General features: G+C 41.8%; 1 protein-coding gene across 9 annotated transcripts in view; it reads left to right on the forward strand.

Moving 5' to 3' along the window:
- PPP1R13B (protein phosphatase 1 regulatory subunit 13B) overlaps positions 1-12,827 on the forward strand; it is a 173,329-nt gene that overhangs the window by 67,100 nt on the left and 93,402 nt on the right. The gene's annotated exons all lie outside the window — the stretch shown is intronic.

Below are 12,827 nucleotides of genomic sequence, written 5' to 3' on the forward strand. Positions count from 1 at the left end.
ACCCCCTTTCCAGTGCCACAATTGGCACCTTTCAGGGGGGAGGGGGGTGCAGATACCTGTCTAATACAGGTATCTGCAGCCACTTCCGGGCTTAGACAGCCACAGAATATCCGCAGATGCCCGCCTCCCCCGGTGTGTTCTGGGAAACCCACAGTTCCCAGCACACAACGGGGACCAGTGCAGAGGTGCAGAGGTGCAGCGCTACTCGCGCATGCGCAGTAGGGAACCGGGCAGTGAAGCCGCAGCGCTTCACTGCCCGATTCCCTGACTGAGGATGGTGGCGGGGGCAGCCGAGAGACGAGCGATTGATCGGCTTCGGCTGCCGACATCGCTGGACCCTGGGACAGGTAAGTGTCCATTTATTAAAAGTCAGCAGCTGCAGTATTTGTAGCTGCTGGCTTTTAATATTTTTTTTTTAAGGTGCAGCTCCTCTTTAACAGGCTCAATGGAGGGAGATTTCTGCAGCATATTTGGCAAGTACAGAATCACAGTACTGTGTATATAAAAAATAATATGCAAAGTGGTTGGAGGAAAACTTCAGAATGACAAATTTTTTATTACAAATTTTGTAAGCAGACTACAGTTTCTCTTTAAATTACATACAGGTGGACTCTATTTACGAATTAGGTGACTTCTGAAGGCAATTGCTTTCACTAGTTTTTAGTTAGGGGTATCAGAGTAAAGGGGTTTGAATACAAATGCACGCCAGACTTGCCACTTTGTGTTGGTCTTAGTAAAATCCCAATACAATACATTTACGTTTTTGGTTGTAACATGACAAAATGTGGAAAATTTCAAGGGGTATTTATACTTTCTCAAAACACTGTATGTATGTATGTATATGTGCGTGTGTATGTATGCATGTGTACAAAAAATAAAAATAAAATAATGTGGTTGCATAAGTGTGCACACCCTCATATAATGGGATGTAGCTGTGTTCAGAAATAGGCAATCACATTCAAACTCATGTTAAACTCATGTCAGCATACACCTGCCATCATTTATAGTGCCTCTGATTAACCCCAAATAAAGTTCAGCTGTTCTAGTAGGTCTTTCCTGACATTTTCTTGGTCGCATCCTACAGAAAAAGCCATGGTCCGCAGAGCGCTTCCAAAGCATCAGAGGGATCTCATTGTTAAAAGGTATCAGTCAGGAGAAGGGTACAACAGAATATCTAAGGCATTAGTTATACCATGGAACACAGTGGAGATTTTACCAAGAACTGGACATTCCTCCAAAATTGATGAAAAGACAAGAAGAAAACTGGTCAGGGAGGCTGCCAAGTGGCCTACAGCAACATTAAGAAGCTCCAGGAATTTCTGGCAAGTACTGGCTGTGTGGTACATGTGACAACAACCTCCCGTGTTCTTCATATGTCTGGGTTATGGGGTAGAGTGGGAAGACTGAAGCCTTTTCTTAAGAAGAAAAATATCCAAGCCCGACTAAATTTAGCAAAATCACATCTGAAGTCTCCTAAAAGCATGTGAGAAAATGTTACAGTCTGATGAAACCAAGGTTGAACTTTTTGGCCCTAATTCCAAAAGATATGTTTGGTGCAAAAAGAGCCCTGCACCGCACCAAAACAACACCATACCCACAGTGAAGCATGGTGGTGGCAGCATCATGCTTTGGGGCTGTTTTTCTTCAGCTGGAACAGGGGGCTAGGTCAAGGTAGAGGGAATCATGAACAGTTTCAAATACCAATCAATATTAGCACAAAACCTTCAGACTTCTGCTAGAAAGCTGAACGTGAAGAGGAACTTCATCTTTCAGCATGACAACGACCAAAAGCATGCATCCAAATCAACAAAGGAATGGCTTCACCAGAAGAAGATTAAAGTTTTGGAATGGCCCAGCCAGAGCCCAGACCTGACACCGCACACTGCAAAAAATTGGTCTGCATGGTTGTCTTCCCAGAAGGAAGCCTCTTCTAAAGGTGATGCACAAGAAAGCCCGCAAACAATTTGCTGAAGACAAGCAGACTAAGGACATGGATTACTGGAACCATGTCCTGTGGTCTGATGAGACCAAGATAAATGAATTTGGTTCAGATGGTGTCAAGTGTGTGTGTGGTGGCAACCAGTGACGAGTGTCAAGACAAGTGTGTCTTGCGTACAGTCAAGCATGGTGGTGGGGGTGTCATGGTCTGGGGGTGCATGAGTGCTGCCGGCACTGGGGAGCTACAGTTCATTGGGGGAACCATGAATGCCAACATGTACTGTGACATACTGAAGCAGAGTGTGATCCCCTCTCTTCGGAGACTGAACCGCAGGGCAGTATTTCAACATGAGGAGGACCCCGAACACACCTCTGCCGACCACTGCCTTGCTAAAGAAGCTGAGGGTAAAGGTGATGGACTGGCCAAGCATGTCTCCAGAACGAAACCCTATTGAGCATCTGTGGGGCATCCTCAAACGGAAGGTGGAGGAGCGGCAAGGTCTCTAACATCTACCAGCTCCGTGATGTCGTCATGGAGGAGCGGAAGAGGACTCCAGTGGCAACCTGTGAAGCTCTGGTGAACTCCATGCCCAAGAGGGTTAAGGCAGTGCTGGAAAATAATGGTGGCCACACAAAATATTGACACTTTGGGCCCAATTGACCATTTTCACTTTTGTGTACTCACTTTTGTTGCCAGCGGTTTAGGTGTCCTTTTATGAAAGTGCGGTAAAATACCGCTTTTCAGTTCTCAGGCATTCTCAGAGGAGATCGCTCTCCTCTGAGTGCCTGTTTATGAAAGTGTGTAGATCGCTTCTCATGTTGAGTTGAGGAGCGATCTACAAACGCCGGGAACTCCTGAGAATGGCTCCTCTCACTGTAATCTCGTGTGATATAGCGGGATTACAGTATGAGGAACCATAAAATACAAAAGTTTAACACAAATCAGCACACATTATTCCCCAACATATTAATAAAATAATAAAGATAAATTCCCCCTACACAATATACATTAACCTAATTATAAAAAAAACATTGTTTTTATCAATATTTAAAGATCATACATGTTCCTATTTAAATGTGAATGGTGTATAGTAAATGAATGTAATGCACATATGTAATGCAGCTATACACCATTCATATAAATGCAAAATACATTTATAATCATTAAAAAAATAATTTTAATAAAGTATACAAGTATAAATATTTATTAATAAATTAAAATAAAATATATTTCATTATAGATAAACCTAAAAATTGATAAACTGGTGCGATGCGAGAACACTGCGAATCCACTGCGGGTTCCCGCATCGCACCGACTCGCATGTCAGTTCACACTGCCATATGCGAATCGCTGGGGAGTGTCAATACATTGTTAAGGACACCCCCAGATCAGCTTGCATATCGCACTGCGAACTGACAGTTCAGACATGAATCGGATCGCATATGTGTGAACACACATGCGATCCGATTCTGGTCCGAACAGAAAAAAGGGTCCTGTGCGTGTTTGCACCGAATGCGGTGCGATATCAGCCATACTATCTGTACAGCTGATATCGCACCGCACAGACATCGCATGTAATGTGAATGGCAGTGTGCTGCAAATAACATGCGATGCCTGTGTGATGTCCGGCATCGCACAAGTGTGAACTGGGCCTAAAAGTTAACACCCCCAAATCAGTTCGCATATCGCAGTGCGATCTGCAAACTCGGACAGTAATCGAATCGCATGGGTGTGAACACCCATGCAATCCGATTCTGCTGTGGACCAAAAAAAGGGTCCTGTAAGAGTTTGGTCCGAGGGCAATGCAAATTTAGCAATACTATCTGTATGGCTGAAATCGCATCGCACAGAGATCAGATGTGATTTTGCACTGCGGTGCGAATCACATCCGATCTCGGACACCGCAGCAGTGGGAACTGGCCCTAAATCATATTGCATTTGCACCAAAATGGTACAGGACCCTTTATTTGGTCCACACTGGAATCGGATCGCATGGGTGTGAACACCCATGCGATCCGATTCCTGCACCATTACATAGTTCGCACTGCGATCTGTGAAATGATCTGGGGGTGTCATTAACTTTACATTGACACCCGCAGTGGTGCGCAGATGTCAATGTAGGTGCGATGTGAAAACCCGCACAGGAATCACGCTGGTTCACGCATCGCACAAGTGTGAACCCAGCCAGAGACGTGAACATCTAAAAAAATATATATATATATCTATATATAGATACATATATATATATATATATGTATCTATATATAGCTATATATATATATATGTATGTATGTATATGTGTGTGTGTATATATATATATATATATATATATATATATATATATATATATATATATATATATATATATATATTTATATATATATATACACTATAAATTCCTATCCTGCTGGTTTTGGGGTGTGTAATGGTGGGGAAGGTGTGCTCTGACTGTTTGGTGAAAGAAAGAAGTCAAAAGACTTCTTTCTCCAGAATATCAGCCAGTTTCAGGCTTCTCACTCTGATTCTCCACTTCTGAAATGGTGAATCAGAAAGTGAGAATTCTGTCACAGATCGCCAGTGAGGTGTGGAGATTGCACCTTCATAAACTGGCCGTTTCTGTGAATTCTCACTGTGCTGAGATAATCAGCGGAGAACATGTTCTCCGCTGATTATCTCAGTTTCATAAACTGGTAAAGCGCTGAGATCAGCGGTGAGACTCGGGATCGCCGCTGATCTCAGTTTCATAAAAGGACACCTTAGACATTAATGGCTGTGTGTTGAGTTATTTTGAGGGGACAGCAAATTTACACTGTTATACAAGCTGTACACTTGCTACTTTACATTGTAGCAAAGTGTAATTTCTTCGGTGTTGTCACATGAAAAGATAGAATAAAATATTTACAAAAATGTGAGGGGTGTACTCATTTTTGTAAGATACTATCTATATATAGCTTCAATAGCTTCAAAGGTAGGGTAAACAGCACACTGCAATCTTCTTCTAGGGCATGCAACCAGGCCTTCCCATTCGGCTATATATAGAAAACAGTCAAAGGATTGCTGCACTTAAAATGATTTATTCAAAGATAGTCACATACAAATTGCATATCATACCAGTTCCAGTTCAACAGTTTCGTGCTCTTAAGCTTGCGCCCTTCTTCAGGTTGGAACAAAGTTATAATGACAAATAGTTTCACATCTCTTTTATATCGCCACATTTCACACACCAGTAATCAATTAGGTAATCACTGAAAATTTGCATAACTTCATCCTATTCTTAGACAGCCTGACGAGACGCAGAATTCTTATTCCTCTAGATATCCATAATATGTACTTCTGTTACTCATAAAAAGCCCAATATATCATTAGCACATGCCCCCCTGGAATTAGAGTTGCGGCACATTTGGGGTGCTATTAAGAAATAATGGTATTGCAAACACATCCTATGTTTTGCCATGATTCTAGAATCGATTCCAGTACACTCAGGTGTGAATGGAGCCTTACATATACCTAGTGAGGGGATTGGCCTCAGGTACAGTAATACACAGAGATGAAACAAATCCTTATACATAAGTTGTACCTGTTTATCTGCGGTCTTCTCTTCTCTACATCCTTTCAAAGTGGATAATTTCTAACGCTTATCCGAGCTGTCAGAAAAAAAAGGACAGAGAGCTTAAGTTATGCTCTGCAGATCTCATTGAGGTGAGCGCTGAGAGTCTATTGGAGGGAAAAGACACACCTCCTTCCCACAGCACACAGAAACAGAACTAAGGCTGTCAATCAGCTGGAGCTCCCTTCCCTGTCACCAATTTTCTCTTGGTGTCAGGAAAACTTGTCAGAAGTGATTCATGCTGAAAGCCGAGCAATGAAGCAGCAGACAGAAATGAAACTTGGTGCTCTGGATAGAGACAAGTACACACTATAGGGGGATATGCTTTTGTTCATATTTCATGCCTGAAGTTTACAACCACTTTAAGTCGTGTACTAGATATAAAAATGCACATACAATGAGCTCAGTGTGGATGGAAGCTGATTGAACATCTGTATTTTGACTATGAAAGGCAATGGGAGCCCCCAATAGAAACGCACACAAACTCTATGCCCGCAGTAATTGCAGGGGATTTGAATCCAGGACCCCAGCCTACGAGGCAATAATGCTATGCACAAAGCTGCTGTGCTTCTCCCATTTCCTTTTTTTGTTCCCAAATAACATTTCGGGTGAATAACAATGTTCCCTTCCATAATTCCTGCTCTGGTGCATCTGAATTAAGGGACAGTTTAGCTAACTGATTGTGAAGGGCCCCGCACCATGCGGCCCACGTCCCATCTCTCGGGGCACTTCGTGCTTTTTAAAGTTCGTTAGCGCCGCAGGCTTCAGCTTCCAGATGTTTGATGCTGAGCCGTATTAGCGCACACATCGGTTACGAGCACAACAAGCCGGCTTCCTGACAGAACCACTAAATAAAACCATGAACCGAACGGGGTTGACTCATGGAGTTTTGTCTAGTTTGTTCAGTTCCGTACCAATGACTCATTCTGGTTAATGGTTTTTGAACCTTAATAAATAACGTTTGAGGCTCTGTTGCTCATCTTGCCCAGACAGCTGTTAGCGTTTGGGATAATCAGCCGCAATCAAGGTCACCAAAGATTTTTTTTTTTTTTCTGCAGAGCTAACTTTTTATATTTTATTTAGTTGAACTTCAGGAAAATTAAGAAGCACGCTTTAAAGGACTTAAATGACCTACTTTTTTTTTCAAATGTAATTAATATTCATCCACAACTTAGTGATATTAAAGTCTATTTTTTTTATTTATTTTTTGTTTTAAAAAGAACAAACGTTATTCTTGCCTGCTCTGTGTAATGGTTTTGCACAGAGCAGCCCGGATCCTCCTCTGGTTCCTCGGCAGTGCTCCTGGCTCCGCCCTCCTGCCCCCACAGCAAGCAGCTTGCCATAGGGGCACCAGAGCCGCTACACTTCAGACACGGAGCCGCGTCTCGGCCCTGCCCCCTTTCCTCCTTGGCTCAGTGTCTTTGATTGACAGTAGTGCGAGCCAATGGCACACGCTGTTCTTTCTGCCAATGAGGAGGGAGAGTCCTGGACAGCCGTAACTCTCGTGCAACATCGCTGGATGGAGATGGGGCTCAGGTAAGTATTAGGGGGGCTGCTGCACACAGAAGGATTTTTATCTTAATGCATAGAAAGCATTAGGATAAAAAACCTTCTGCCTTTAGTAAAATTAAATTACTTACTGTGTTTTTCTGCCTCCTTGTAGCATCCTCTGTAAGCTCTCGAACCTAACTTTTTCCCACCTCACTTCTATTTGTTATGAGAAGTGCTAACTCAGAGCTGACAACACTGCTTTGGGTGGCAAAAATATGAATGCAATCTACACACTGGGGGGAGAACCTCTGGGGGAATCTAGGATGGAAAAGGACCTGGGGGTCCTAGTAGATGATAGGCTCAGTAGGGGCATGCAATGCCAAGCTGCTGCTAACAAAGCAAACAGAATATTGGCATGCATTAAAAAGGGGATCAACTCCAGAGATAAAACAATAATTCTCCCACTCTACAAGACTCTGGTCCGGCTGCACCTGGAGTATGCTGTCCAGTTCTGGGCACCAGTCCTCAGGAAGGATGTACTGGAAATGGAGCGAGTACAAAGAAGGGCAACAAAGCTAATAAAGGGACTGGAGGATATTAGTTATGAAGAAAGGTTGCGAGCACTGAACTTATTCTCTCTGGAGAAGAGACTCTTGAGAGGGGATATGATTTCAATATACAAATACCGTACTGGTGACCCCACAATAGGGATAAAACTTTTTCGCAGAAGGGAGTTTAACAAGACACGTGGCCACTCATTAAAAGTAGAAGAAAAGAAATTTAACCTTAAACTACGTAGAGGGTTCTTTACTGTAAGAGCGGCAAGGATGTGGAATTCCCTTTCACAGGCGGTGGTCTTAGCAGGGGGCATTGATAGTTTCAAGAAACTTTTTTAGATAAGCACCTGAATAGCCACAACATACAGGGATATACAATGTAATACTGACATATAATCACACACATAGGTTGGTAGGTCATTTTTCAACCTCACCTACTATGTAACTATATTTCATTGCAGCAAAGGCAGCGTTGTCAGCTCACTACAGGAAGCAAAACAAAATAAAATAAGTGAGCGCTGATAAAATATTCGATAAGCAGCCAGAACTTATAAAGGTGAATATACAACCTTCAGTAAACACCAGAATAACAAAAAAAAAAGTGCAGCGCTACATAAAATATAGTAAATGTCTTCATGCTCGGAGCGACGGACATTTTTTGTACATCTTTTTTTGCCAGTCTCCCATGAGGTTCTTCCCGGCTAAATACAACTCTGAATTAGATGTCACCAGGCTCCAGGATATTAATACAAGGCTCATAACGATTTGATCGTGTGCATAAAATGGTGAAGGGATATCACAGTTCAGGAACACTGAGCAGTACTTGGATCTTCAAGGTTTTGTTTATATGCTGATTCACATTTTCTCTCTGGTGAGTTTTTTTGGCACACCACATGGTCACGATTGATCTTTGGAACCTGTTAAGGACTTTCTACCTAAAAGGATTGTTTGCAGATGGGACTATAATTATTTTATGGACCTTCACTATTTATTGTAGCAGTGCACTTTTTTTTTTTTGTTGTTCTGGAAGGCTAGTTCTGATTATTGCAGCATTTTTAAAAGATGAAATGTACATGTTTTTGCGTAGTAGTTCTGCATAAGTTTATTTTTCTCAGATATTCACTTTAACTCTTATTTTCTGTAACAAACGGTGTTCCGTACTCATGATTGTGAACATTAGGTGCATTGTTCTGTTACAGGATGAGTCGGGCCCTTCTGGGTATTATTTAGATCTTCACACCTGCCTTCCTGTCCTCCTCCACGATATTCACACCACTCTGTACCAGCAGATAAAAGCTTTTCTCCTTTTATGATGGTTACATTCTGTCCCGTTCTTCCTCCCCACATTGTTATCTCATACTTGTGTATAAGGAATGGAATGTCTTCATAAGAAAATACTTGTCAATGTAGGTAATGTCTCCAGAAAACCTTAAAGGGGTACTCAGTCTCAGTAACATTTTCAGTGTTTAATATGTTAAAGTGTTAGTAAGATAACAATCAGGTTATATTTTATATAATGTTATCCTTGGGGAGATTGCTTTCTATGTAGGATAAGTTTTTGGTATTGCTCTTTTGTATAAGCGAGTGCTGAGTAAATAGTGTAATTGTATATCCAGCTAGCTTCCACTACTGCTTCCTTCCGAGCAGAGGCTCCGATCAGAAAGTCTCAGTGACCACGCCTGTCAGGTGCTGCAAACACTGTTTGATTTAGCGGGACAGATCACACACCTTTTTTTTTTTTTTTTTTTGATCCACCTTGTAGGTTTATTGTTAGGGCCGGTTCACATTAGGAATCACATAAGAACACGCAATGAATGCTATTCAGGGCAGTGTGATTTGAGCTCATTTGTTTTATATGGGCTCAAATCGCTCTGCAACAAAAGCAGTGCATGCACTACTTCTGGAAACACATTGCTACTTCTGTACCATGCAATCTGGTGCAGGTAAAATCCCTGAGCCCTGCATTTGGAGTGTTGTTAATGAACATTGACACCAGCTACAGTGCTTTTTGAACATGGTGTGGGAAACCTGCACAGAACGTGTGTTGCCTGCACCAAGATCTGGTGTGAATGGAGCCATAAAGTGGTTGTAAACTCTCCCCCACAACTTTGTCCTATTGAAATCGGCATAAAAAACCCTAATGAACACTGCTTGTAGATATCTCCTTACTTGCTTAGTATTGTTGTAATCATTTTTGTTCTTTAGAATGACATCACTGAGCATGCCCATATATCCCCTGATTTATGGCACACTCTGTGTGCTTGTCTGTCTATTATCAGGACTTCCTACGCACAACATGGGCATCAGACAGCATTACTGCAGTCATATCAGCTGAAGCTGATAAGACTCACATAGGCAAACACTAGATAATGGGCACAAGTAAATACTGTGAAATAAAACAAGTCAGCTATGAGCAGTGAAGCAGGGTTGCCAACAGTACAGGAAGTGCTCATTGTAAGGGCGGAAATACACTCTACTGTGGACTCAGAAAACAATACTTAAGATGGCGCTGCCTTACCCCTGGAAACAAGTTTTTTAAAGTTTCTTTAAACAGTAAGTAATATGCGATTTGGGCTGGATTACAGTAGCTATATTTTGATAATTACTTATTATAATGGACTAAATGAAAAGAAGCATCAGAGTGGGAGAGTTTACTTCCTCTTTAAAGCATATTTTAACTCCAAAAGTAGACTTGCCATGTTATAAGGAAAATGTTAGTTTTGCCTGAGCAGTTCTTTTAGGAGTTATCCCTGAATCACAGCGCATTAACTGCATTTCCTGGTACATGAGGGTGCCTAGGCACTTCTGTACAGTACCTACAGCCTTATACAGCAGTTGTATATCTTCAGTGTGAGAAAGAAGGCTTTTCTGCCTCTGACTTCTAATCTCAGGAGATCTGTCGCAGAGTGAGATTTGGTGCTCGCATTACTAGGCTGCTCACAGGTCTTCTTGCTGGAGGCTTTGACATGAGCAAGCAAGATGGCCACCTTCACACCAAAACACTGTTCAGAACAAGGCATTTCAGTCTGTGAGGCTTTATGTACACTTGAACTACTTTGACCATGGGGAAAATGCGGAGAAATCGTGCCGCAATTTGGCATGTTTTGCGGCCGGTGGTCAAAACGTTCCTATCCTGAACATGATTCTTCCACGCTCAGAAGAGAGAGGTTTAGGGAGGTTTAACCTCCCTTAACCGCAGCAGCTCCTAAACAAGCCTAAAAGGCTACGTGTACATGGAAACAGGCTTTTATGGAGTTGAGTTTAGGAGCTGTGGGAAAAAAAAAACGCCATAAGCTTCTAAACTCAAGTTTAGGAGCCTAATGGTGGAAAGATCAGCAGCAGGGAGACCACAGGGAATACTGGCGACTAGTGCTTTGCCCTCTGCCTGCCTTCTTCTTCCTTTTTTTTTTTTCTTTTTTTTCTTTTTTAATCGAAATTCCAAGGTTTGGCTCCTCTTTAAGTGGGGGTAAGGAACACCTGCCAGGTGGAATGTTATGAAGCCCACAAGAACCATAAAGCTTATAACTTAAGACTGATAACACGACAATATCGACAAAGCAAATGTGAACACATTGTCAGATGTCTCCAGTCTTCTGCAAATCTGGCTTTATGCATTTTAATTGTATGATAACTGATAAAGCTTGTTGTAATAAGCAGTGATTACCCATTTAGGGGACCACCAGGTACATTGAGGCACCCATGAGATTAGTCAGAATTGAGCCTAGTACACACGATCAGAAAGTCGGATGAAAAACGCCGCTTTCGAAGCAATCGTACGATAATATGGTCATTAGGCCTCATTCACGCTGGTTTTTTTTTCAGCTGCTGTTTTTGGCTTCAGGTGTTGTGGTTTTTTTTTTTTTTTTTTTTTTTTCTACAGCCAGTAAACTCCCCAGTATGTGTCCATGCGCTCACAGGCTGTTATCAAGGTTTTTTGGCTGGGGCGTTTTCTGGCTGGAAACCCCTCTAAAATTAGTGGGTTTTGAGAAGAGTTTTTGAGCTGTAAAAACACTCGAACGGAAGTAAACATGGTGAAACTCGGCTAACCAGTGTTTTTGATCTCATAGCTTTTTTAAAGAGGTGTTTTTTTGCTAAAAACACTAATGCAAGAAAGCAGAAAAATGTTTTTCTAATGTCGTGTGCGCGAGGCCCTAGTACGCAGCTTTCGAGAGCCGATCACGACAATTCATCCAAAACTATCTGAAGGAGCAAACACAAAAAATGTTTTGGTATGATGCCAGATCATACAAATTTTGTTTAATCTGTTGGCGCCGGCCGCACGCAAATACGCTGCTTTTCAGCAGGTGGGCCTTGGCGCAGAGGGGCGGCATATTTGCATGAATTGGTGGGATACAGCTGTGCCGAGAGCGCGCGGCCTGTGTGCTCCCAACACGGTTACTGGCGGCGAACGGAAAGTCACATGATCGTAACCCCTGCCTCCCTAGACCCCTTAAAGGGCAGGGAGGCGCTGGCTCCAAGGAGTTAATCAATACAGTATTCGTCTGAAAAAAAATCAGAAGACAAAGACTACATATTCTCAGAAACGAAAGAATACATTACATCACTTCCGAAGTTTTATTCTGTCATACAAGAATTTTCGTAATTTGAGTGATCTCTTAAATTTCGATATGCGACTAGCGAGAAAAAAAAAAACCCTACAATTATTTGTCCGATATTTTTATCATGTGTATGAAACTTGAGCCTGTCTTTCTCAAGCCTTGTAATTGTGCTTCATTTAGTATTTAAACTTGTTTCAATACTATGTAATTGAAAAGTTTTTGGAATTACGATAAAGCACACATTTTCAGAATGGACAATAGTATATAAACCTGTGTAAAGTGTATCAATGCAGAACCACATGGCTAATAATTTAAAAAAAAAGTTTGCCTTTTAGGTATACGTACTTTAAAGTGGACGAAAACCCTAATTTATATATATTCTTAGAAATGTTCCTCATCTCCCCCCCCCCCCTCCAACTTATGGAATTGTTGGTTCAAGCTCCCGTGGATTCAGCCATCTCTCTTCAGTTTCTATTATGTTTCTTCTCTACTGCTATTTTTTAGCCCCACTCATCTAGTGGACAAAAAGCAACCTACAAGTACTTCTAGGCTATTAGAGTGACTTAAAGTGGGGAAAAAAAAAAAATCAAACTAGATCTATTGTTAAAAATGGCCCCCCCCCCCCCCATCCAACCCGTATGAAAATATAAATCGGTATATTTTTGGACTGGAGC

Source organism: Aquarana catesbeiana, linkage group LG13, assembly GCF_042186555.1.
Source record: "Aquarana catesbeiana isolate 2022-GZ linkage group LG13, ASM4218655v1, whole genome shotgun sequence".
Taxonomy (NCBI): Eukaryota; Metazoa; Chordata; class Amphibia; order Anura; family Ranidae; genus Aquarana; species Aquarana catesbeiana.